Source organism: Leucopleurus acutus, assembly GCF_964270905.1.
Source record: "Leucopleurus acutus genome assembly, chromosome: 8".
NCBI classification, from domain to species: Eukaryota; Metazoa; Chordata; class Mammalia; order Artiodactyla; family Delphinidae; genus Leucopleurus; species Leucopleurus acutus.
The window spans coordinates 36,978,330-36,998,227 of NC_139151.1; positions in this window are offsets into that span (position 1 = coordinate 36,978,330).

The following is a 19,898-nucleotide window of genomic DNA, read 5'->3' on the forward strand; positions in this document are numbered from 1 at the left end:
AAATTGTTTAAGGTGAGAGCAAATTCCTAAAAGAGTTCTTTGTTTTGTATATTCTTTAATATATATTGATCTTATTTTCCAATTTTGGTAAGCTAATACATTGGTACTAGTGGTTATCTTTTCACTCACACTGACTTTTAATATTTTATTCTTTTGTCTGTCAATATTAAATGATATTTTTGACTCCTAAACATTACCTCTTCAGTAGTCAATGAATTAAATCTATTTTTCCCTTTCTCTCTCCCTTCTTCTCTGATTTTTCTTCTCTTATTTTTTTTTCTATTTGTCAAACCACATAATGTTTACATGATACTTGTTTAACCATTGTTACCACCCTTGATTGAGTCTTGGTTCTACAATTTAAAATAATAAATGATCCAACAGTCCCTTTTTTCAAAGTTTCTACAGGCATCTATGGTTAGATGATATTCATCATCCAGTGGAATCCTCAGGAACAGCACACATGCCCAGTATACTCTGGAGTTATTGAATGTTGCAAACAGGTTTTCTATGTCCTTAATACTTGAAGGACAGTTTGACTTGATATAAAGTCCCTGGCTCATCTATTCTTTATTTAAATTTCTTGAGAATGTTGTTATCCTGCTGCTTATTTTGTACATTTTTTAAAGAAAAATAAGTCTTTTTTCCTTGTAAGTTATTTGATCTTACTATCTAGAGGTCCTAAGATACTTTTCAATCTTTTGATTTTAAGTTTTGTTAGAATATATCTCAGAATTTATTGTTCTGGTCAATATTACCAGGTACCTGTGAGCCCTAACAACATATGCTTTCAGATCACTTATTTCCAGAAAGTTTCCTTGGGTTATACTTTAATATTTTAAACTGTTCTGTGTATTTTTGATGTTCTCTTTAGGCACCCAATGTTCATGTGTTAGATCTTCTTTACATATCTCTCATTGACTCCTTTACTCCTTTCTTGAATTATTTTTATTCTCATAGTTACTTTCCAATTTTTTTTAATATTCCTTATTCAATTTTCATACATATTCCTTCTTAGACATATTGCAATATAATTGTTATTTATAATATGATTTTGTCTTTTTTCTTGTATTTCTTTCCTGAGTTTAATAAACTACCATTAAATTTCTTCATAGTTTTGTCCACTACTGTTTTAATTTCCAAATTTCTAGTTCAAGGTATATTTTCAGATCCAAAAATGCTTTAATGACAAGATGTAATTCCATTTGAAGTGTTGTATTACTATTTTCTTCTCATTATATAATTATTTTGAGGAAAAAAATATCAACTATGATATTGTGATTCAAATTTTCCGTTCTCTTCTTACAGTAGCTTTGTAAGACATTCAGTTGCTTTTTATTCCTTATATTTAGTCTTTGGTGGGAAAGATTTCTAATTTACAAGTGCCCTCTTCTCTTGAGTAAAGGAATTGAATTTTCTTTAATTGAAGATATTTGGTGAGAGAAAGGGAGTTAAACATATATTCTTTTTATTTTATCACTTCAGAATCCTTAAATTTCCACTCTCATCCCTTTCTTTCCCCTCAATACTTTGTCTCTGAGGTTAATCTCACCTTCTTTTTTTACTTGATTATACCCAGAACCCATACTTTCTCAAAGGTGGTATATAAAGTATAAAGGTAAGAATATAACTCATTAGTTTTGTACTTACTATTTGATTTTCTTTTACTATCATTGATTATGTCTGTGTTCTGTCTTATTTCTAAATGTCCCCAAATCCTTTTCATGGAGTTGCTAGTTTGAAGTTTGGTTGAAAGCTCTGTTGGAAAGAGGTATTTATTTCCCAACTTACAGGTAATTTAAAGGTTAGATTCCTAGAGTTGTCAAAAATATGGAACATGTGCTTTTTGTTTGTTTGTTTTTTGCATTTTTTTTTTTTTCAGTACTCGAGCCTCTCACTGTTGTGGCCTCTCCCATTGCAGAGCACAGGCTCCGGACGCGCAGGTCCAGCGGACATGGCTCACGGGCCTAGCCACTCCATGGCATGCGGGATCTTCCCGGACTGGGGCACGAACCCATGTCCCCTGCATCGGCAGGTGGACTCTCAACCACTGCACCACCAGGGAAGCCCCTGGAACATGTGTTTTTATTTGTTATTCCTGCAGATTTGGATGAATGTATGTAGGAATTTAAAATCAGACAACTGCCATTGTTCTCCATAGTCTTCCTCATGTATGTTTAAAGAAATTTGTTCAGATAAAGCCAAAACCAAAATGATATCCTTAGGTGAAGACATTCTGGCATGGTTGAACTGAAATATTGTGGATAATATTGTAAAAGTTTCTTTAACTTTTGCATCTTTGCATCTGACAATATTTGACAGGATTGAAGTCTAAGAATAGAGGTAAAGAGAAATTTCCTTTAATTTTAGTTTAAAGAAACAGATAGGACTCTGGTTGAGGACTGCAAGCAGAGGAGATAAGTACATGGCACTGGTTTGTGGCCCTGTATTATGATGGCAGACTGCATTAACAAGGGAAGAATAGTTCGCAGTTATGGATGCTAGAATGTATTAATATAGCATATTATTCTAAGTTTTTTTCTTTTTACATGGCAATTAATTTGTGTTTTCCAAGGCTTCAGAAGAGTTTGGCTAAACATACAGAGTAGTGTTAGATATGTTTGTTAATCAAGGAATAATACTTAGGTGGAGAAGTTTAAGATGGTAGTAGCAATAGACTGAGTAAATAAATTACAAGACCAGAAGATAGGATTTGCAAGTCTCTGAAACCATGTTATTCCAAATCAGGATAACTGTCCAATGTGATAAATGACAACCAAGATAGATCTGTGAAATATGTAAACATTCATTAAGAACAGGAAGTGGCCACATATGAAAAAAAATTGGTTTTGTATTCTCATCAGAAATTATAATTCAGGTAACTCTTATTTGTGGCTTAAAAGGAAACTTGATGTTTGAAGTCTGGATAATTCCAATTTGAATTTGTGGAAGCAAAAACTGAAGAGAGTATTATCTTTCAGAAGGGTAAGTGTAGGCCAGGCTTTAGTTACATCCTAGGACTAAGTAGTTCATCTAAATCAACTAGATATTTACATCTAGAAAAGATACTAAGATAGATCATTGCATACTGATTATAAAATGTTTAGCCCAACAGTTACACATGATAAGCACTCAATATTAAGTATTTTTTATAATATGGCTAATACCTTATATATATAATATACACTTCTTTTCTGAATTTAAAATCTATAAGTGATTAGCTGAATGAAAATAACTCATTGTGTGTGTATGCGCATGCTGTGTAAGGATAGATTATGTATTTTTGTATATGTCTAATATTGTGTTTGTATTCTACGTTGCCTCTTAAAAGTATTTCAGTCACTCAAAAATTGCATATAGTCAAGATATCATAATTTTCTTGCACAATATACAAAGAAACTAAACATTTGCATTATTAACTCAGATAATTATGTAAAAACAGTGACAGCATGGCATTTGAACAATGACTTTCTACCCCCTGTGCACTCCCAGATTAGTATGATAGAAATTCCCTCTAGGTAGGAGTAGCCAAGAACACAGCTCTAACCCCAGTTTTCTGTGGAGGGGTATCTTCTTGGGAAGGGCAAGACATCAGAATTTATTATACCTTTTTCCCCAAATGTTTGCAGAGCCAAAATTGCAGTCGAGTACAGCCAAGAAGTCAGAGACTCCTTTTATCCATTGAGCCCAACTCATTAGCAGGAGTCCCTACCTCAGGCACAGCATGCTGAGAATACTAGGATGCTCAATATCTTTCACCCCAGCTCACTTGTAGGAAGGAGGTTCCACACCACGAGAGACATACCTAGAAAACCAGAGGTGAATACCCCTGTTCAGCACTCTTTTCCCAAAGCAGGAATCACTAAGAGAAAAGTGGTCCACTATCCTCAACTCCCATCCTGGGAGATTGACTCAGAAATTTTGTCCAATTGCAGAGAAAAATCTTAAGAACAGAGAGCTCTGAAGCTTTACTAAAAGAAACCTACTTTATTTGAAACACTGTGGGAGAAGTTCAAGCTTAATTATGCTCTCAAAAACAACAGAGGTTTTGATGATAAGCAATTAAGTGGAGGTAACTTCATGAGAGCAACAAGTTATAACATAGGACAATTACTCTATCAGAGAGGGGATGGGAAAGAGAGAGCTAAGAAATTCTCCCCTATGATCATAAAAAAAGTCAAATGTTGGCCTCAAATACTATCCTTGCAAAGAATCCTGAATGTAATTGGATCAGACTCTGGAGAATTATATGCCCCAGGAGTCTGTTGAAAGTAATAGAGCACATAGTCAGTAACTGGGTGTCATCAGGGACAGAGAGTAAAAGATAACACTGCTGAAACTATTGTCTTCCCAGGGTGACTGTGAACAGGTTCAAGTCTATACACTCTGAAGAACAACATCAGAGGCTTCACACTGCAGAGCAAATAGATTTCATTAAAATGTTCCAACCAGTCATTGAACAAACAGAAAATGACAACTACTACTTGGAAGAGTCAACAAGGAAATAGAAGAATTGAACATTATAAACCAACCAGACCTAATAGATATCTATATAACAATCCACCAACAACAGTATAGTGCATATTCTTTTCAATAACACATTAAACATTTCCCAGATAAGAGCATGTGCTAGGCCATAAAACAAATTATAATACTTTAAACTAACTGAAATTATACAAAATATATTTCCCAACCACAATTGAGTGAAATTGGGAGTCAATAACAGAAAGAAATTGGGGAATTTACAAACATGTGAAAATTAAACAACATACACCTAAATAACAAATGGATCAAAAAGGGAATTACAGGGATAAAAAATTTGGGACAAATTAAATGAAATCATATTATACCAAAGCTTATTGGATGCAGCTAAAGACCTGCTTAGATGGAAAGTTAGAGCTGTAAATGCTTAAAATTTAAAAAGGGGAAATCTCAAATCAATAATTCTACATTTTACCTTAAGTCACTGGAAAAAGAGCAAACTCAAATCAAAGTAGGAAGAAGAAAGTGAATAATAAAAATCAGATTGGAAATTAATAAAATAGAGAATAGAAAAGTGGAGAATATAAAAAACACTAAGAGTTGGTTCATTGAGAAGATAAACAAAATTTACAAATCTTTACCTAGATTGAACAAGAAAAAAAAAAAAGACTCAAATACTAAAATCAGGAATGAAAAAGAAGGCCTTACTACTGACCTCACATAAATAAAAAAGAATTAGTAGGAAATACTATTAAAAATTTTATGCCAAAAATTAGATAACTTAGATAAAATTGACAAATTTCCAGAAAGACATAAACTACCAACACTGACTCATGAAGAAGTAAAATTACAAATAGACTTACAACATATAAAAGGAGTGAATTAGTAATTAGGAAAAAAAAACAAGAACAAAAAAAAACTATCCACAAATAAAGTCAAAGCCCAGGCTCAGATTACTTCACTGGTGATTTCTACCAAACATTTAAAGAATTAATACCATTTCTTCACAAACTCTTCCAGGAAAAAAACAGAAGAGAAAGAAACACCTTTCAATTCTTTCTCCAAGTCCAGTATCACCCTGATCCAAAACCAAATGAAGACATCATAAGAAAAGAAAATTTCAGATCAATATATCCTCTAAATGTAGAAGCAAAATTAGCACATCAAATCCGATAACATAAAAAATTAGGCACCAGGACCAAGGGGAATTTAGCCCAGGAATGCAAGTGTTGGTTTAACATGTGACAATCAATTGATATAATACAACATGTCAGTGGAATTAAGAACTTTTAAAATTTATTGCAATAGACACAGAGAAAGTATTTAACAAAATCCAACATCCCTTCATGTTGAAAACACCAACAAACTATAAATACAGAGGGCTGTCCTCAACTTGATTAAAGTCACCTACCAAAAATAACTAATGGCTAACATGATACTTAATGGCAAAAAAAAAAAAAAAAAAAAAATTATGCTTTCCCCTCAAAATCAGGAACAAAACAAGTATGTTCTCTCTCATCACTTCTATTCAACATTATACTGGACATTCTAGTAAGGGCAATAGAGCAAAATAGGTAAATAAATGGCATCCAGATAGAAACAGAAGAAGTAAAACTATTTTTCCAAAGAACATGACCTTACACAGAAATACTAAGAAAATCCACCAAGAAACTATTAGAAGTAGTAAACAATTTCAGCAAAGTTGTAGCATGTAAGCTTGATATACAAAAGCATTTGTGTTTCTACACACTAGAAGAGAACAATCCAAATATGAAATTAAGAAAACCATTCAATGTACAGTAATAGCAAAAATAATGAATTATTTAGTAATAAATTTAATGAAAGAATTTCAAAACAAGTACTCTAAAATTAATAAAACATTGTTGAAATATTAATGAAAATCTAAATAAATGGAAGACACTCCATGTTCATTGATTGGATGACTTAATATTAAGTTGACAAAAGTCATCAATTTCATATCAATTTCCAGATTCAGTGAAATACCTGTCAAAATCTCAGGTTCCTATTTTGCAGATTTAACAAGATGATCTTAAAATGTCTATGGAAATTCAAAGAACTCAGAATTGTCAAAATAATCTTGAAAAAGAGCAAGACTATAAGACACATTTCCTTATTTCAAAACTTACTACAAAGCTAACCATAGCTAACATGTATCAAGACATGACATAACGGACCAAAGAACAGACATACAGATCAATGGAATAGATTTGAGTGTTCCAAAATAAACCCCTTCAATTACACTCAGTTGACTTTTGACAAGGGTGCTAAACAACTCAAATGAATAAGAATAGTCTTTCAACAAATAGTGCTGTTCCAATAGCTTATCCACATGCAAAAGAATGAAGTTGGACCTGTATTTCACACCATACACAAAGATTAACCCAATGGATCAAAATCCTAAAAATAAGAGCTAAAATTATAAAACAGAAAAAAAAAGCATAAATTTCTGTAACCTTAAACAAGAAAATTGTTTCTTAATTGTAACACCAAAACCACAGGCAACAAATGAAAAACATTTAAGTTGGACTTCATCAACATTAAAAATATGTGTGCGTCAAAGTATATGATCAAGGGCTTCCCTGGTGGCGCAGTGGTTGAGAGTCTGCCTGCTGATGCAGGAGACACAGGTTCGTTCCCCAGTCCGGGAAGATCCCACATGCCGTGGAGTGGCTGGGCCCATGAGCCATGGCCACTGAGCCTGCGCATCCGGAGCCTGTGCTCCACAATGGGAGAGACTACAACAGTGAGAGGCCCACATATATGATCAAGAAAGTGAAAAAGAAAGACACAGAATGGGAGAAATTATTTATATTTATATGAGATGTATCTAGAATACATAAGAACACTTACAACTCAATAATGTCACAAATTATTTAATTTACAGCTCAATAATGTCACAAATTATCCAATTTAAAAATAGTCAATAGAATGAACCAAAATTTCAACAAAGAACATACACAAATGACCAATAAGCATATGAAAAGATGTTCAACAACATTAACCATTAGGGAAATGCAAATAAAATTTCAATGAGGTACCACTTCATATACAATAGGATGGTTATAATCACAAAGACAGGTAATGTCAATGTCAAATGTTGACAAGGATGTAGAGAAATTGAAAACATCATATGCTGTTAATAAGAATGGTGCTGTCATTTTGGTAAACAGTCTGACAGTTCCTCAAAGCTTTAAATAGAGTTATTCCACTCCCAAGATAAATGGAAACATATATTCACCCAAAAACTTTTACATGAATGTTCATAGCACCATTATAAATAAAAGCTAAAATGTAGCAACAACTCAAATGCTATTAACTGATGAGTGGATAAACAAAATGTGGCCTACATATATAAGGGAAATTATTTTTTAATAAAGGAATGAAGTACTGGTACAAGCCACAACATGTATGATCCTTGAAAACATTATGATAAGAGAAAGAAGCCAGTAAAAAAAGGACCTCATATGATAGGATTCAATTTATATGAAATATCCAAGATAGGCAAATTTATAGAGGTAGAAAGTACATTAGTGATTGACTATAGGTGACTATAGGGAATGGGGGTTAATAGTAGGTGACTGCTAAAAGATATGGCATTTTCTTAGGGGATGATGAAATGTTCTAAAATTGATTGTGGCAATCAATTGTTGCATAATTCTGATTATACTAAAAATCATTGAACTGTTCACTTTAAATACATGCATTTTGTGGTATGTGAATTATATCTCAATAAAGCTGTTAACAACAACAACAAAAAGGTGAATTGTTCCTTCTGACATCATGTTTCTTTTGTTCTTTTGAAACGAGGGAATAGTCTCTTTCAGTGTACTCCAAAATACGGAAAGTTCAAAATAAATATACGCAGGATTTTTTTTTTTTTTCGGTGCACGGGCCTCTCACTGTTGTGGTCTCTCCTGTTGCGCAGCACAGGCTCCGGATGCGCAGGCTCAACGGCCATGACTCACGGGCCCAGCCGCTCCGCGCCATGTGGGATCCTCCCGGACCGGGGCACGAATCTGTGTCCCCTGCATTGGCAAGCAGACTCTCAACCACTGCGCCACCAGGGAAGCCCTGTATAAGCAGGAATTTTGATCATTTTCCTGTCCACACAAGAAATTGGAGAAACTGATCGATCAGATCTCACAGGGAGCCCAGAAATTGTACCTAAATTGAGCTCCCCAGAGACTGGTAAGCTTTCCAGAGACTTATAAATCCTGTGATCTTCATCAAAGGTTGATCAGAATATTAAGTGGCTTGAGAATCCAGGTTTTCTTGTCATGCCATTTGTGATGGAATTTACTTCAGGACTCAGAGTTTTCTTATCCATTTTCTATGTGTGTATTTTTTGGGTTTTAATTGCAATTAATTGTCTCATTCTCTGGATCTCTTTTCCAAATTCTAGACAGAATAAAATCTGATTGAATTCCAATTTAGCCACAAGCATTTTTGCTGGCCTAATGCTTTAAATGTAATTTTTATGGGTTGGCATGAAGCTTTGTAGTTCTATATTTTATGGAGAGAGATGACCCTCAATAAAAATTAACACATATATATCATAACCATGTAAAATAGTGTATATCAGTTGAACCAAAACTGCCTCAGGAAACAGAATTTAAGAAGAACTCATTAAATAATATTTCAACTGAACTGGTTGTTTTTTCTTTATCACAGGAAGCTTTATCGACCAGTATTTTAGCATTCAAAAAAACATGTTTGTTCAGTTAAACAAATACTAAATCATTATTATCAGGAGCTAGCTTGATTTTGAAGACAAAATATGAATAGGATATAGTCTCTTTTTCAGAGTTTAAAACTAGGTAAAGAAGCATCCATTAGAAATGTGTGTGAGGAATTATTCTTCCAGCTGACTTGCGAAGTCAAACCCTTCCATATTCTTTGGTATATCACCAGTTTTTTAAAATAATCATTCACGTTAAGGTCAATGCCATCATTCCTACTGGTAAAACAGCATTTTGCTATCATAGCAAATATTCCCAGCTCTATTATTCTAGAAGTATAACTAGAGATTATTCGAAGTCATTAATGTGGCTATTAGTGTTCCTGGCCCTTATTTTCGATGTACTGAAACTCAATTTCTGTTTTGAATACAAGCCTAAAATGTCCATATTGTATCATTGAAACAACAGATGTCAATTTGATAAAAATACTTTTTAATCCATCAAAGAACTATGCCTAGTGTAACCATAAAGTCAAACATGACTGCCTTGATTGCTTGGAGATTAGGCTTTCAGGGCCCTTTAAAAATATGAAGCCATGCCACAAACTATATTTGAAATGATCTGCCTTCCAGTTTCCTAATTCCTAAGTGAAATTTCTTAGCACCTTGAGGGGGTAGGAAATAAAATAGACATTCAAAATATAATTTACTTTGAAGGGAGTAGTTATAATGACTTTACAAGGAAATGAAAAGATCAGTGTTCACTACAATGGACATGGCTTCAGACATAGGCTTGTGAGCCAGAAGTTCTTCAGAGTCACAGCAATTATAAGACAAGAACTCATCCTTTAGACTATGTTGCAGTAGCTTCAAATCTTCTTATAAATGCTGTCAGCCTCCTCAACATTTGGTTTTTTGCATGACAGCACTCCAGCTACTTGCAGAGAAAGGAGCCAAATATCAATGATTACTTGGACTCTCACACTGGTCAAAACTAACTGAATTTTTATTACCAGTACTTTAACCTTCAGGGCCTGAATTACTTTAAAAATAAATCAAACCAAGTAATGTTAAATAGCTGGCATGATAAAAGAAAAAAAAGTGAATTGTTTGTAATCAGTAAAAATAATTTATTATTTCTTTACAACAGCCCTTCTAGGAGCAGAGTAAAATGTATTTTAACTCAACAAAATAGTTAATGAGCACTTAGTATGTACTCAATATGCAAAAAATAATTTAAAAAAATAGTAGCTAAAAGAGAACATACTGACAGAAGTGAAAAGTGGGACTGGATAGCCTATCAAGGAGAAAAAAACAAAACAAAAACAGGAAGTTACAAAAACAAGCAAAAAAGTAGAGTTCTCTAGTACCATTTAGCCTGGAGTATTAGTAAATGGACAAGAACTAGAGGGCATCAATTATAGCACATTATGTCAACTCATGTATTAAAATAATTACATGTCATTGGAGTATTTTAAAAGTTCAATTTAGTGTTTTAGAAGATGAAGAATGGTGACATAGTTTGAAGAGAGCTTTAAAAGAACATTTAATTTTTTATATAATAAAAAAATTAATTTCTTTGAAATTCATATATAAAGAATGTCTCTAATGCTATAAAGCTAATGAGATGTTACTGTGTGTGTCTTTGAGTGTGCACACACATTATTTATGCAGTTAAGTTTTACTTAGACACAGACAAAAAATCATACTCTATTCTCACACAGACTTATTCAGTGAGGTCTAACATGAAGGAGGAGACTTGTATGGTTTCTTGAAATAAATGATACTATGTGCACAATCAAAAATACTTGTCACATCTTTAGCTGCACTATAACCTTCATGGAAATAAATACAAATTAAAATATCCTGTTTTACTCAACAAGGCATGATTTTTACCTTAGAATGCTGAACCATTTTTCAAACTTGTGTATAACTAGGGTCAGCAACACATTATGTAGCCAACTATAAAGTAAAACTTGAGGGTAGATGGAGAGTTTATAAAGCCTTAAAGTATCACCTCTCTTGCCAATGACAAAATTAGTTCCTTTTCTTATTAATTCTTTGGGGTTTAAAATGGTTCGGTCTAATAAGACAGTCCTCATTAGAATGAAAATACCCAAGGGACTGAAACATTTCATAAGTTGTTATCAGTGTCCTCATTAATAGTGTTTAATTGACAGCCAGCATAAGTGCCTAAGGGAAGACAGGGCCTGGAAGGCAGGGCAACACAGATGAGCAGACTTGGAGTCACAGTTTGGGGCCAGCACTGTCCGTAACAGTTCTATACTCTGAATAACACTAAGCTTTCTCCTCTTTATTTCATTTGACTGGTTTAGGTTAATAGTCTCACTTTCTTGGTCATTGACTTTTAGGTTTCTGAGAGACAAACCATGATATATTTAAGTGTACCAATATAAAGGTAAATTGAAAGCAACTGGCTTTTCTTCTAACATTTTATAGTATATTTAACTCCCTGTAAGCTTGGTTTATATAGAAGTTTGGAGTTAGAAAAAAATCTTAAAAGTAAACCATTTTCACATATTCATCTTATTATTTTTATTTTAGAAGTAATACATCTATGGAATTTAAAAACTAACTTAGTATTACAAGGCTTATTATGGAAAACAGTGATCCCTTAATACTACATTTTCCTCCCTAGCCCTGCTCTAAGAATAAATCAGCTCTATATTTCAACATTTTAACTGTTTCTTCTTGTATTTGCCTACAAGTTTCAGACCAGTACCACCCTTAGAATAGGCAAGCATGGATCTAGTTCCAGGAAAATGGCCTAACATCAGATAATACAAGTATTTCTTTCTTGGGATCTTGTGACACTAAACTGTCAAGATGGTGCTGACTTGCTGATTTGGGGTGACTCTTACTTATGTCAGATGCAAGACAAGTTCAGACCCTGGACAACCTGGTCTCCTCTGTTGATCCTTGGCTTAGAGCCTCATCTATAGGCATGTGTAATCCTATGGTTCCATGGAACCCATCCATGTTCCAATCATCCTATCACTTCAGGTATGCAGCACCCAAATGTGGGCTATACAGTTGTAGTGGTGATGCAGGAATTCTTTACCCTGCATGCTCCTTTGCCACAGACACTGTCCATGGTCAGGCAGCTCTGCAAGAGTGACTGTGCCATCTCCTCCAAGGGTTCTTAAGACTGTTGCTACATAATACCAATAGCCCTTTCTCATCCATTTCCTCTAAGTGCCTCCGGTGGATGAGCAGATATGATCCAGTGACAGTCTTCAGCAGTACTAGACAAGAGGTAGATAGTCCTTCTGTGAATGGGACTACTCTTCTTCTTCCATCCAACTCCCATCATTTAACTTCTGCAGGTGGTGCTAGATAGAAGGCAGAGGTGTGACCAAGATCAAAAGAGATCACATGCTAGGAATGTGGGCATTATAGTCTAAAGTATTCCAGAAAACGCATAGTTTAAAGTGTGTTGTTATACATTTCCACTATAAAATTCTGAATTTAACAAAACCAGAAAGTTAATTTTCATTCACATATGCCTGTGTACTCTAGGTAAGACTTGCATTTGTGATCATTATCAATGTAGCACACCAGCAGCTTTTCAGAGTCATTGAAAACCAGAACTCACAGAAGTAATGGTGTAACTAGCATTAAATAAGTGGAATTAGGGAACTGTAAAGTGATATCTATGTTGTTTCAATACAGACAGATTCTGAAGAAACACTGTATTTTATAACTGGAAGTTTGTACCTCTTAATCTCCCTCACCTATTTCACTTACCTCCCCTCCCCATTCCCCTCTGAGTTTGTTTTCTGTATCTGTGAGTCTGTTTGTTTTGTGATGTTTGTTCATTTGTTTTGTTTTTTAGATTCCACACATAAGTGAATTCATATGGTATTTGTCTTTCTCTATCTGACTTATTTTACTTAGGATAATACCCTTATTTATACATTCATCCATGGACAATTAGTTTGCTTCCATATCTTAGCTATTATACATATGCTGCAATGAACATTAGAGTGCATACATCTTCTAAAAATAGTGTTTTTGTTTTTCTTCAGGTAAATACCCAGAAGGGAAATTACTGGATTGTACGGCAGTTCTATTTTTAACTTTTTGAGTAACCTCCATAATGTTTCCTTAGTGGATGCATCAATTTAAAGTCCTGCAAACTGTGCATGAGGGTTTCCATTTTACCATCTTCTTGTAAACACTTGTGACTTGTCTTTTTGATAATAGCTATTCTGACAGGTGTGAGGTGATATCTCATTGTGGTTTTGATATGCATTTCCTTGACGGTTAATGATATTGAGCATCTGTTCATGTGCCTGTTGATCATTTGCATGTCTTCTTTGGAAAAATATATATTTAGGTACTCCACCCAATTCTTTTTAATAGATTTTATTGGAGTATAATTGCTTCACAATACTGTGTTAGTTTCTGTTGTACACCAAAGTGCATCAGCCATATGCATACATATGTCCCCATATCTCCTCCCTCTTTAGCCTCCCTCCCATCCTCCCTATCCTACCCTTCTAGGTCATGGCAAAGCAACGAGCTGATCTCCCTGTGCTATGCAGCTGCTTCCCACTAGCTATTTTACATTCGATAGTGTATATATGTGAATGCTACTCTCACTTTACCCCAGCTTCCGCCTCCCACCCCATACCCTCAAGTCCATTCTCTATGTCTACATCTTTATTCCTGCCCTGCAACTAGGTTCATCAGTACCATTTTCTTTTTTTTTTAGATTCCATATATATGTGTTAGCATACGGTATTTGTTTTCTCTTTCTGACTTACTTCACTCTGTATCACACACTCTAGGTCCATCTACTTCACTACAAATAGCTCAATTTCATTTCTTTTTATGGTTGAATAATATTCCATTGTAAATATGTGCCACATCTTCTTTATCCACTCATCCGTCGATGGACATTTAGGTTGGTTCTATATCCTGGTTATTGTAAATAGTGCTGCAGTGAACATTGTGGTACGTCTCTTTTTGAATTATAGTTTTCTCGGGATATATGCCCAGTAGTGGGATTGCTGGGTCATATGGTAGTTCTATTTTTAGTTTTTCAGGGAACCTCCATACTGTTTTCCATAGTGGTTGTATTAATTTACATTCCCACCAAGAGTGCAGGAGAGTATCCTTTTCACCACAACCTTTCCAGCTTTTATTGCTTCTAGATTTTTTGATAATAGCCATTCTGACTGGCATGAGGTGATACATCATTGTAGTTTTGATTTGCATTTCGCTAATAATTAGTGACGTTGAGCATCTTTTCATGTGCCTCTTGGCCATCTGTATGTCTTCCTTGGTGAAATGTCTATTTAGGTCTTCTGCCCATTTTTTAATTGGATTGTTTGTTTTTTGGATATTGAACTCCGTGAGCTGTTTGTATATTTTGTAGATTAATCCTTTGTCTGTTGTTTGATTTGCAAATACTTTCTCCCATTCTGAGGGTTGTCTTTTTGTCTTGTTTATGGTTTCCTTTGCTGTGCAAAAGCTTTTACATTTAATTAAGTCCCATTTGTTTATTTTTGTTTTTATTTACTCTAGGAGGTGGGTCAAAAAATATCTTGTTGTGGATTATGTCAGAGTGTTTTTCCTATGTTTTCCTATAACAGTTTTATAGTGCCTGGTCTTGCATTTAGGTGTTTAATCCATTTTGAGTTTATTTTTGTGTATGTTGTTAGGTAGTGTTCTAATTTCATTCTTTTACATGTAGCTGTCCAGTTTTCCCAGCACCACTTATTGAAGAGGCTGTCCTTTCTCCCTTGTATGTTCTTGCCTCCCTTGTTGTAAATTACCGCATGGGCATGGGTTTATCTCTGGGCATTCTATTCCGTACCATTTACTTATGTTTCTGTTTTTGTGCAGGTACCATAGTGTCTTGATTACTGCAGCTTTGTTGTATAGTTTGAAGTCAGGGAGCTTGATTCCTCCAATTCCATTTTTCTTTTTCAAGATTGCTTTGGCTATTTAGGGTCTTTTATGTTTCTACACGAATTGTAAATTTTTTTGTTCTAATTCTGTGAAGAATGCCATTGGTAGTTTGATAGGAATTGAACTGAATCTGTAGATTGCTTTGGATAGTACAGTCATTTTCACAATATTGATTCTTCCAATCCAAGAACATGGTATATTTTTCCATCTGTTTGTGCCATCTTTGATTTCTTTCATCAGTGTTTTATAGTTTTCTGAGTACAAGTTTTTCACCTCCCTAGGCAGGTTTATTCCTAGGTGTTTTATTCTTTTTGTTGAGATGGTAAATGGGATTGTTTCATTATTTTCTCTTTCTGATTTGTCATTGTTGCTGTATAGGTATGTCAGAGATTTCTGTGCATTAATTTTGTATCCTGCAGCCTTACAAAATTCATTGATTAGTTCTAGTAGTTTTCTAGTGGCATACTTAGGATTTTCTATGTATAGTATAATGTCATCCGCAAACAGTGACAGTTTTTACTTCTTCTTTTCCCATTTTTGTTCCTTTTATTTCTTTTTCTTCTCTGATTGCCATGGCTAGGACTTCCAAAACTATGTTGAATAAGAGCAGTGAGAGTGAACATCCTTGTCTTTTTCCTGATCTTTGTGGAAATGCTTTCAGTTTTTCACCATTTAGTATGATGCTCGCTGTGGCTTTGTTGTATATGGCCTTTATTATGTTGAGGTAGCTCCCCTCTATGCCCATTTTCTGGAGAGTTTTTATCATAAATGGGTGTTGAATTTTGTCAAAAGCTTTTTCTGCATCTATTGAGATGATCATATGGTTTTTATTCCTTAATTTGTTAATGTGGTGTATCACGTTGATTTGCATATATTGAAGAATCCTTACATACCTGGGATAAATCCCACTTGATCATGGTTTATGATCCTTTTAATGTGTTGTTGGATTCTGTTTGCTAGTATTTTGTTGAGGATTTTTGCACCTATGTTCATCAATGATATTGGTCTATAAGTTTCTTTTTTTGTGATATCTTTTCTGGTTCTGGTATCAGGGTGATGGCGACTTGTAGAATGAATTTGGGAGTGTTTCTCCCTGTGCAATTTTTTGGAAGAGTTTGAGAAATATCAGTGTTAGCTCTTCTCTAGATGTTTGATAGAATTTGCCTGTGAAGCCATCTGCTCCTGGGCTTTTGTTTGTTGGAAGTTTTTAAATTACAGTTTAAATTTAATTACTTGTGATAGGTCTGTTTATATTTTCTAATTCTTCCTTGTTCAGTCTTGGAAAATTGTACCTTTCCAAGAATTTGTCCATTTCTTCATTGTTTTCCATTTTATTAGCATATATTTGGTTGTAGTAGTCTCTTATTATCTTTTGTATTTATGTGGTGTCAGTTGTGATTTCTCCTTTTTCATTTCAAATTTTATTGATTTGTGTCCTCTCCCTTTTTTTCTTGATGAGTCTCGCTAAGGGTTGAACATTTTTTTTTTTATCTTCTCAAAGACCAGCTTCTAGTTCTATTGATCTTTGCTATTGTTTTCTTTGTTTCTATTTCATTTATTTCTCCTCTGATTTTTATGATTTCTTTCCTTCTACTGACATTGGGTTTTCTTTGTTCTTCTTTCTCTAGTTGTTTTAAGTGTAGGGTTAGATTGTTTATTTTTGATTTTTCTCGTTTCTTGAGGTGAGATTGAATTGTTATAAACTTCCCTCTTAGAATTGCTTTTGCTGCATACCATAAGTTTTGGATCATCATGTTTTCATTGTCATTTGTTTTTATGTATTCTTTTATTTCTTCTTTGATTTCTTCAGTGATCTCTTGGTTATTTAGTAGTGCACTGTCTATCCTCCATGTATTTGTGTTTTTTTACAGGTTTTTTTTCCTGTAATTGATTTCCAATCTCATAGCATTGTGGTCAGAAAAGATACTTGATATGATTTCAGTTTTCTTAAATTTACCAAGGCTTGATTTGTGACCCAAGATATGATCTATCCTGGAGAATGTTCCATGAGCACTTGAGAAAAATGTGTATTCTGTTGTTTTTGGATGGAGTGTCCTATAAATATCAATTAAGTCCATCTTGTTTAATGTATCATTTAAAACTTGTGTTTCCTTATTTATTTTCATTTTGGATGATCTGTCCATTGGTGAAAGTGGGATGTTAAAGTCCCCTACTATGAATGTGTTACTGTCGATTTCCCCTTTTATGGCTGTTAGTATTTGCCTTATGTATTGATGTGCTCCTATGTTGGGTGCATAAATATTTACAATTGTTATATCTTCTTCTTGGATTGATCCCTTGATCATTATGTAGTGTCCTTCTTTGTGTCTTGTCATAGTCTTTATTTTAAAGTTTATTTTCAGATACGAGTATTGCTACTACAGCTTTCTTTTGATTTCCATTTGCATGGGATATCTTTTTCCAACCCTTCACCTTCAGTATGCATGTGTCCCTAGGTCTGAAATGGGTCTCTTGTAGACAGCATATATGTAAGTCTTGTTTTTGTATCCATTCAGCCAGTCTGTGTGTTTTGGTTGGGGCACTTAATCCATTTACATGCAAAGTTATTATTGATATGTATGTTCCTATTATCATTTTCTTAATTGTTATGGGTTTGTTTTTGTGTGTCTTTTTCTTCTCTTTGCCTAGAGAAGTTTCTTTAACATTTGTTGTAGAGCTGGTTTGGTGGTGCTGAATTTTCTTAGCTGTTTCTTGTCTGAAAATATCTTGATTTCTCTGACGAATCTGAATGAGATCCTTGCTAGGTAGAGTAATCTTGGTTGTAGGTTTTTCTCTTTCATCACTTTCAGTATATCCTGCCACTCCCTTCTGGCTGCAGTGTTTTTGCTGAGAAATCAGCTGATAACCTCATGGGGATTCCTTTATATGTTTTTTTTTTTTATTTTTCCCTTCTTGCCATTAATATTTTTTCTTTGAATTTAATTTTTGTTAGTTTGATTAATATGTGTCTTGCTGTGTTTTTCCTAGGGTTTATCCTGTATGGTAATCTCTGTGCTTCCTGGACTTGGGTGACTATTTACTTTCCCATGTTAGGAGAGTTTTAACTATAATCTCTTCAAATACTTTTTCATACCTTTTCTTTTTCTCTTCTTCTTCTGGGACCCCTATAATTTGAATGTTGGTGTGTTTAGTGTGTCCCAGAGGTGTCTGAGATTGTCTTCAATTCTTTTCATTATTTTTTCTTTATTCTTCTCCTCAGCAGTTATTTCCACCATTTTGTCTCCCAGCTCACTTATTTGTTCTTCTGCCTCAGTTATTCTGTTAATGATTCCTTCTAGTGTATTCTTCATTTCAGTTATTGTGTTGTTCATCTCTGTTTGTTTGTTCTTTAGTTCTAGATCTTTGTTAAACATTTCTTGTATTTTCTCAATCTGTGCCTCCATTCTATTTCTGAGATTCTGGATCATCTTTACTGTCATTACTCTGAATTCTTTTTCATGTAGATTGCCTATATCCTCTTCATTTATTTGGTCTTGTAGGTTTTTACCTTGCTCCTTCATCCGTGACATATTTTTTACCACTATATATATATATATATATATATATATATATATTATGAGTGGGATTGTGTTCCTGTCTTACTGATTGTTTGACCTGAGGCTTCCAACACTGGAGTTTGTATGCTGTTGGGTAGAGTTGGGTGTTGGTCCTGAGATGAGGACCTCTGTGAGATCTCACTCCAATGAATATTCCCTGGGGTCTGAGGTTCTCTGTTGGTCCAGTGGTTCAAACACAGAGTTCCCACTGTAGGAGCTTCAGCCCAACCTCTGGCTTGTGAATCAAGATCCCACAAGCTGTGTGGGGTGGCAAAAAAAAAGAAAAAGAATATCTAGAAAAATGTCTGAGAGAAACCGCAGCAAGGTTGGCTTCTTAGCAGTTGCAGCCATAGCAGGAAGCTTCTTCCTTATTAGGGATGGGGCAACAAGTTGTCCTGCATGTGTGAGGGCACCTCCTTGGTTCTAAGGAAACTAACTTCTTGTTGCCCTCACTGTGGAGTAGGCACAAACATTGCAGTCAGACAACACATATGTTCCTGCCCAATTTTTTTTTTTTTTTTGTGGTACGCGGTCTTCTCACTGTTGTGGCCTCTCCCGTTGCGGAGCACAGGCTCCAGATGTGCAGGCTCAACACCCATGGCTCACGGGCCTAGCCGCTCTGCGGTATGTGGGATCTTCCCAGACGGGGGCACTAACCTGTGTCCCCTGCATCAGCAGGCAGACTCTCAACCACTGCACCACCAGGGAAGCCCGTGCCCAATTTTTAATTGTGTTTTTTTTTTTAATGTTGAATTGTTTGATTTCTTTACATTTATTTATTTATTTATTTTCCCAGATGTGTTTATTAGAACATTAATCTATGTGACAAAGGCTAACAGTTTAAAATATCAAATTTCAAAAATATACTGGATTGTTTCAGGGCTCTATAGCACATTTTATTACATTACTTTATTGTGCTTATGCTGAAAATAGAAATTTTTTTCCAATTAAAAATAACTTTATGTTTTTTTTTTTACATATACATAATATGCACTCTTTTTTAGATTCTTTTCCCATGTAGGCCATTACAGAGTATGAAGTAGAGTTTGATTTGCTATACAGTAGGTCCTTATTAATTACCTATTTTATATACAGTAGTGTGTATATGTCAATCCCAAACTTACAATTTATCCCTCTCTCCCTTACCACCTGGTAACCATAAGTTTTCTACATCTGTAACTCTATTTCTGTTCTGTAGATAAGTTCATTTGTACCCTTTT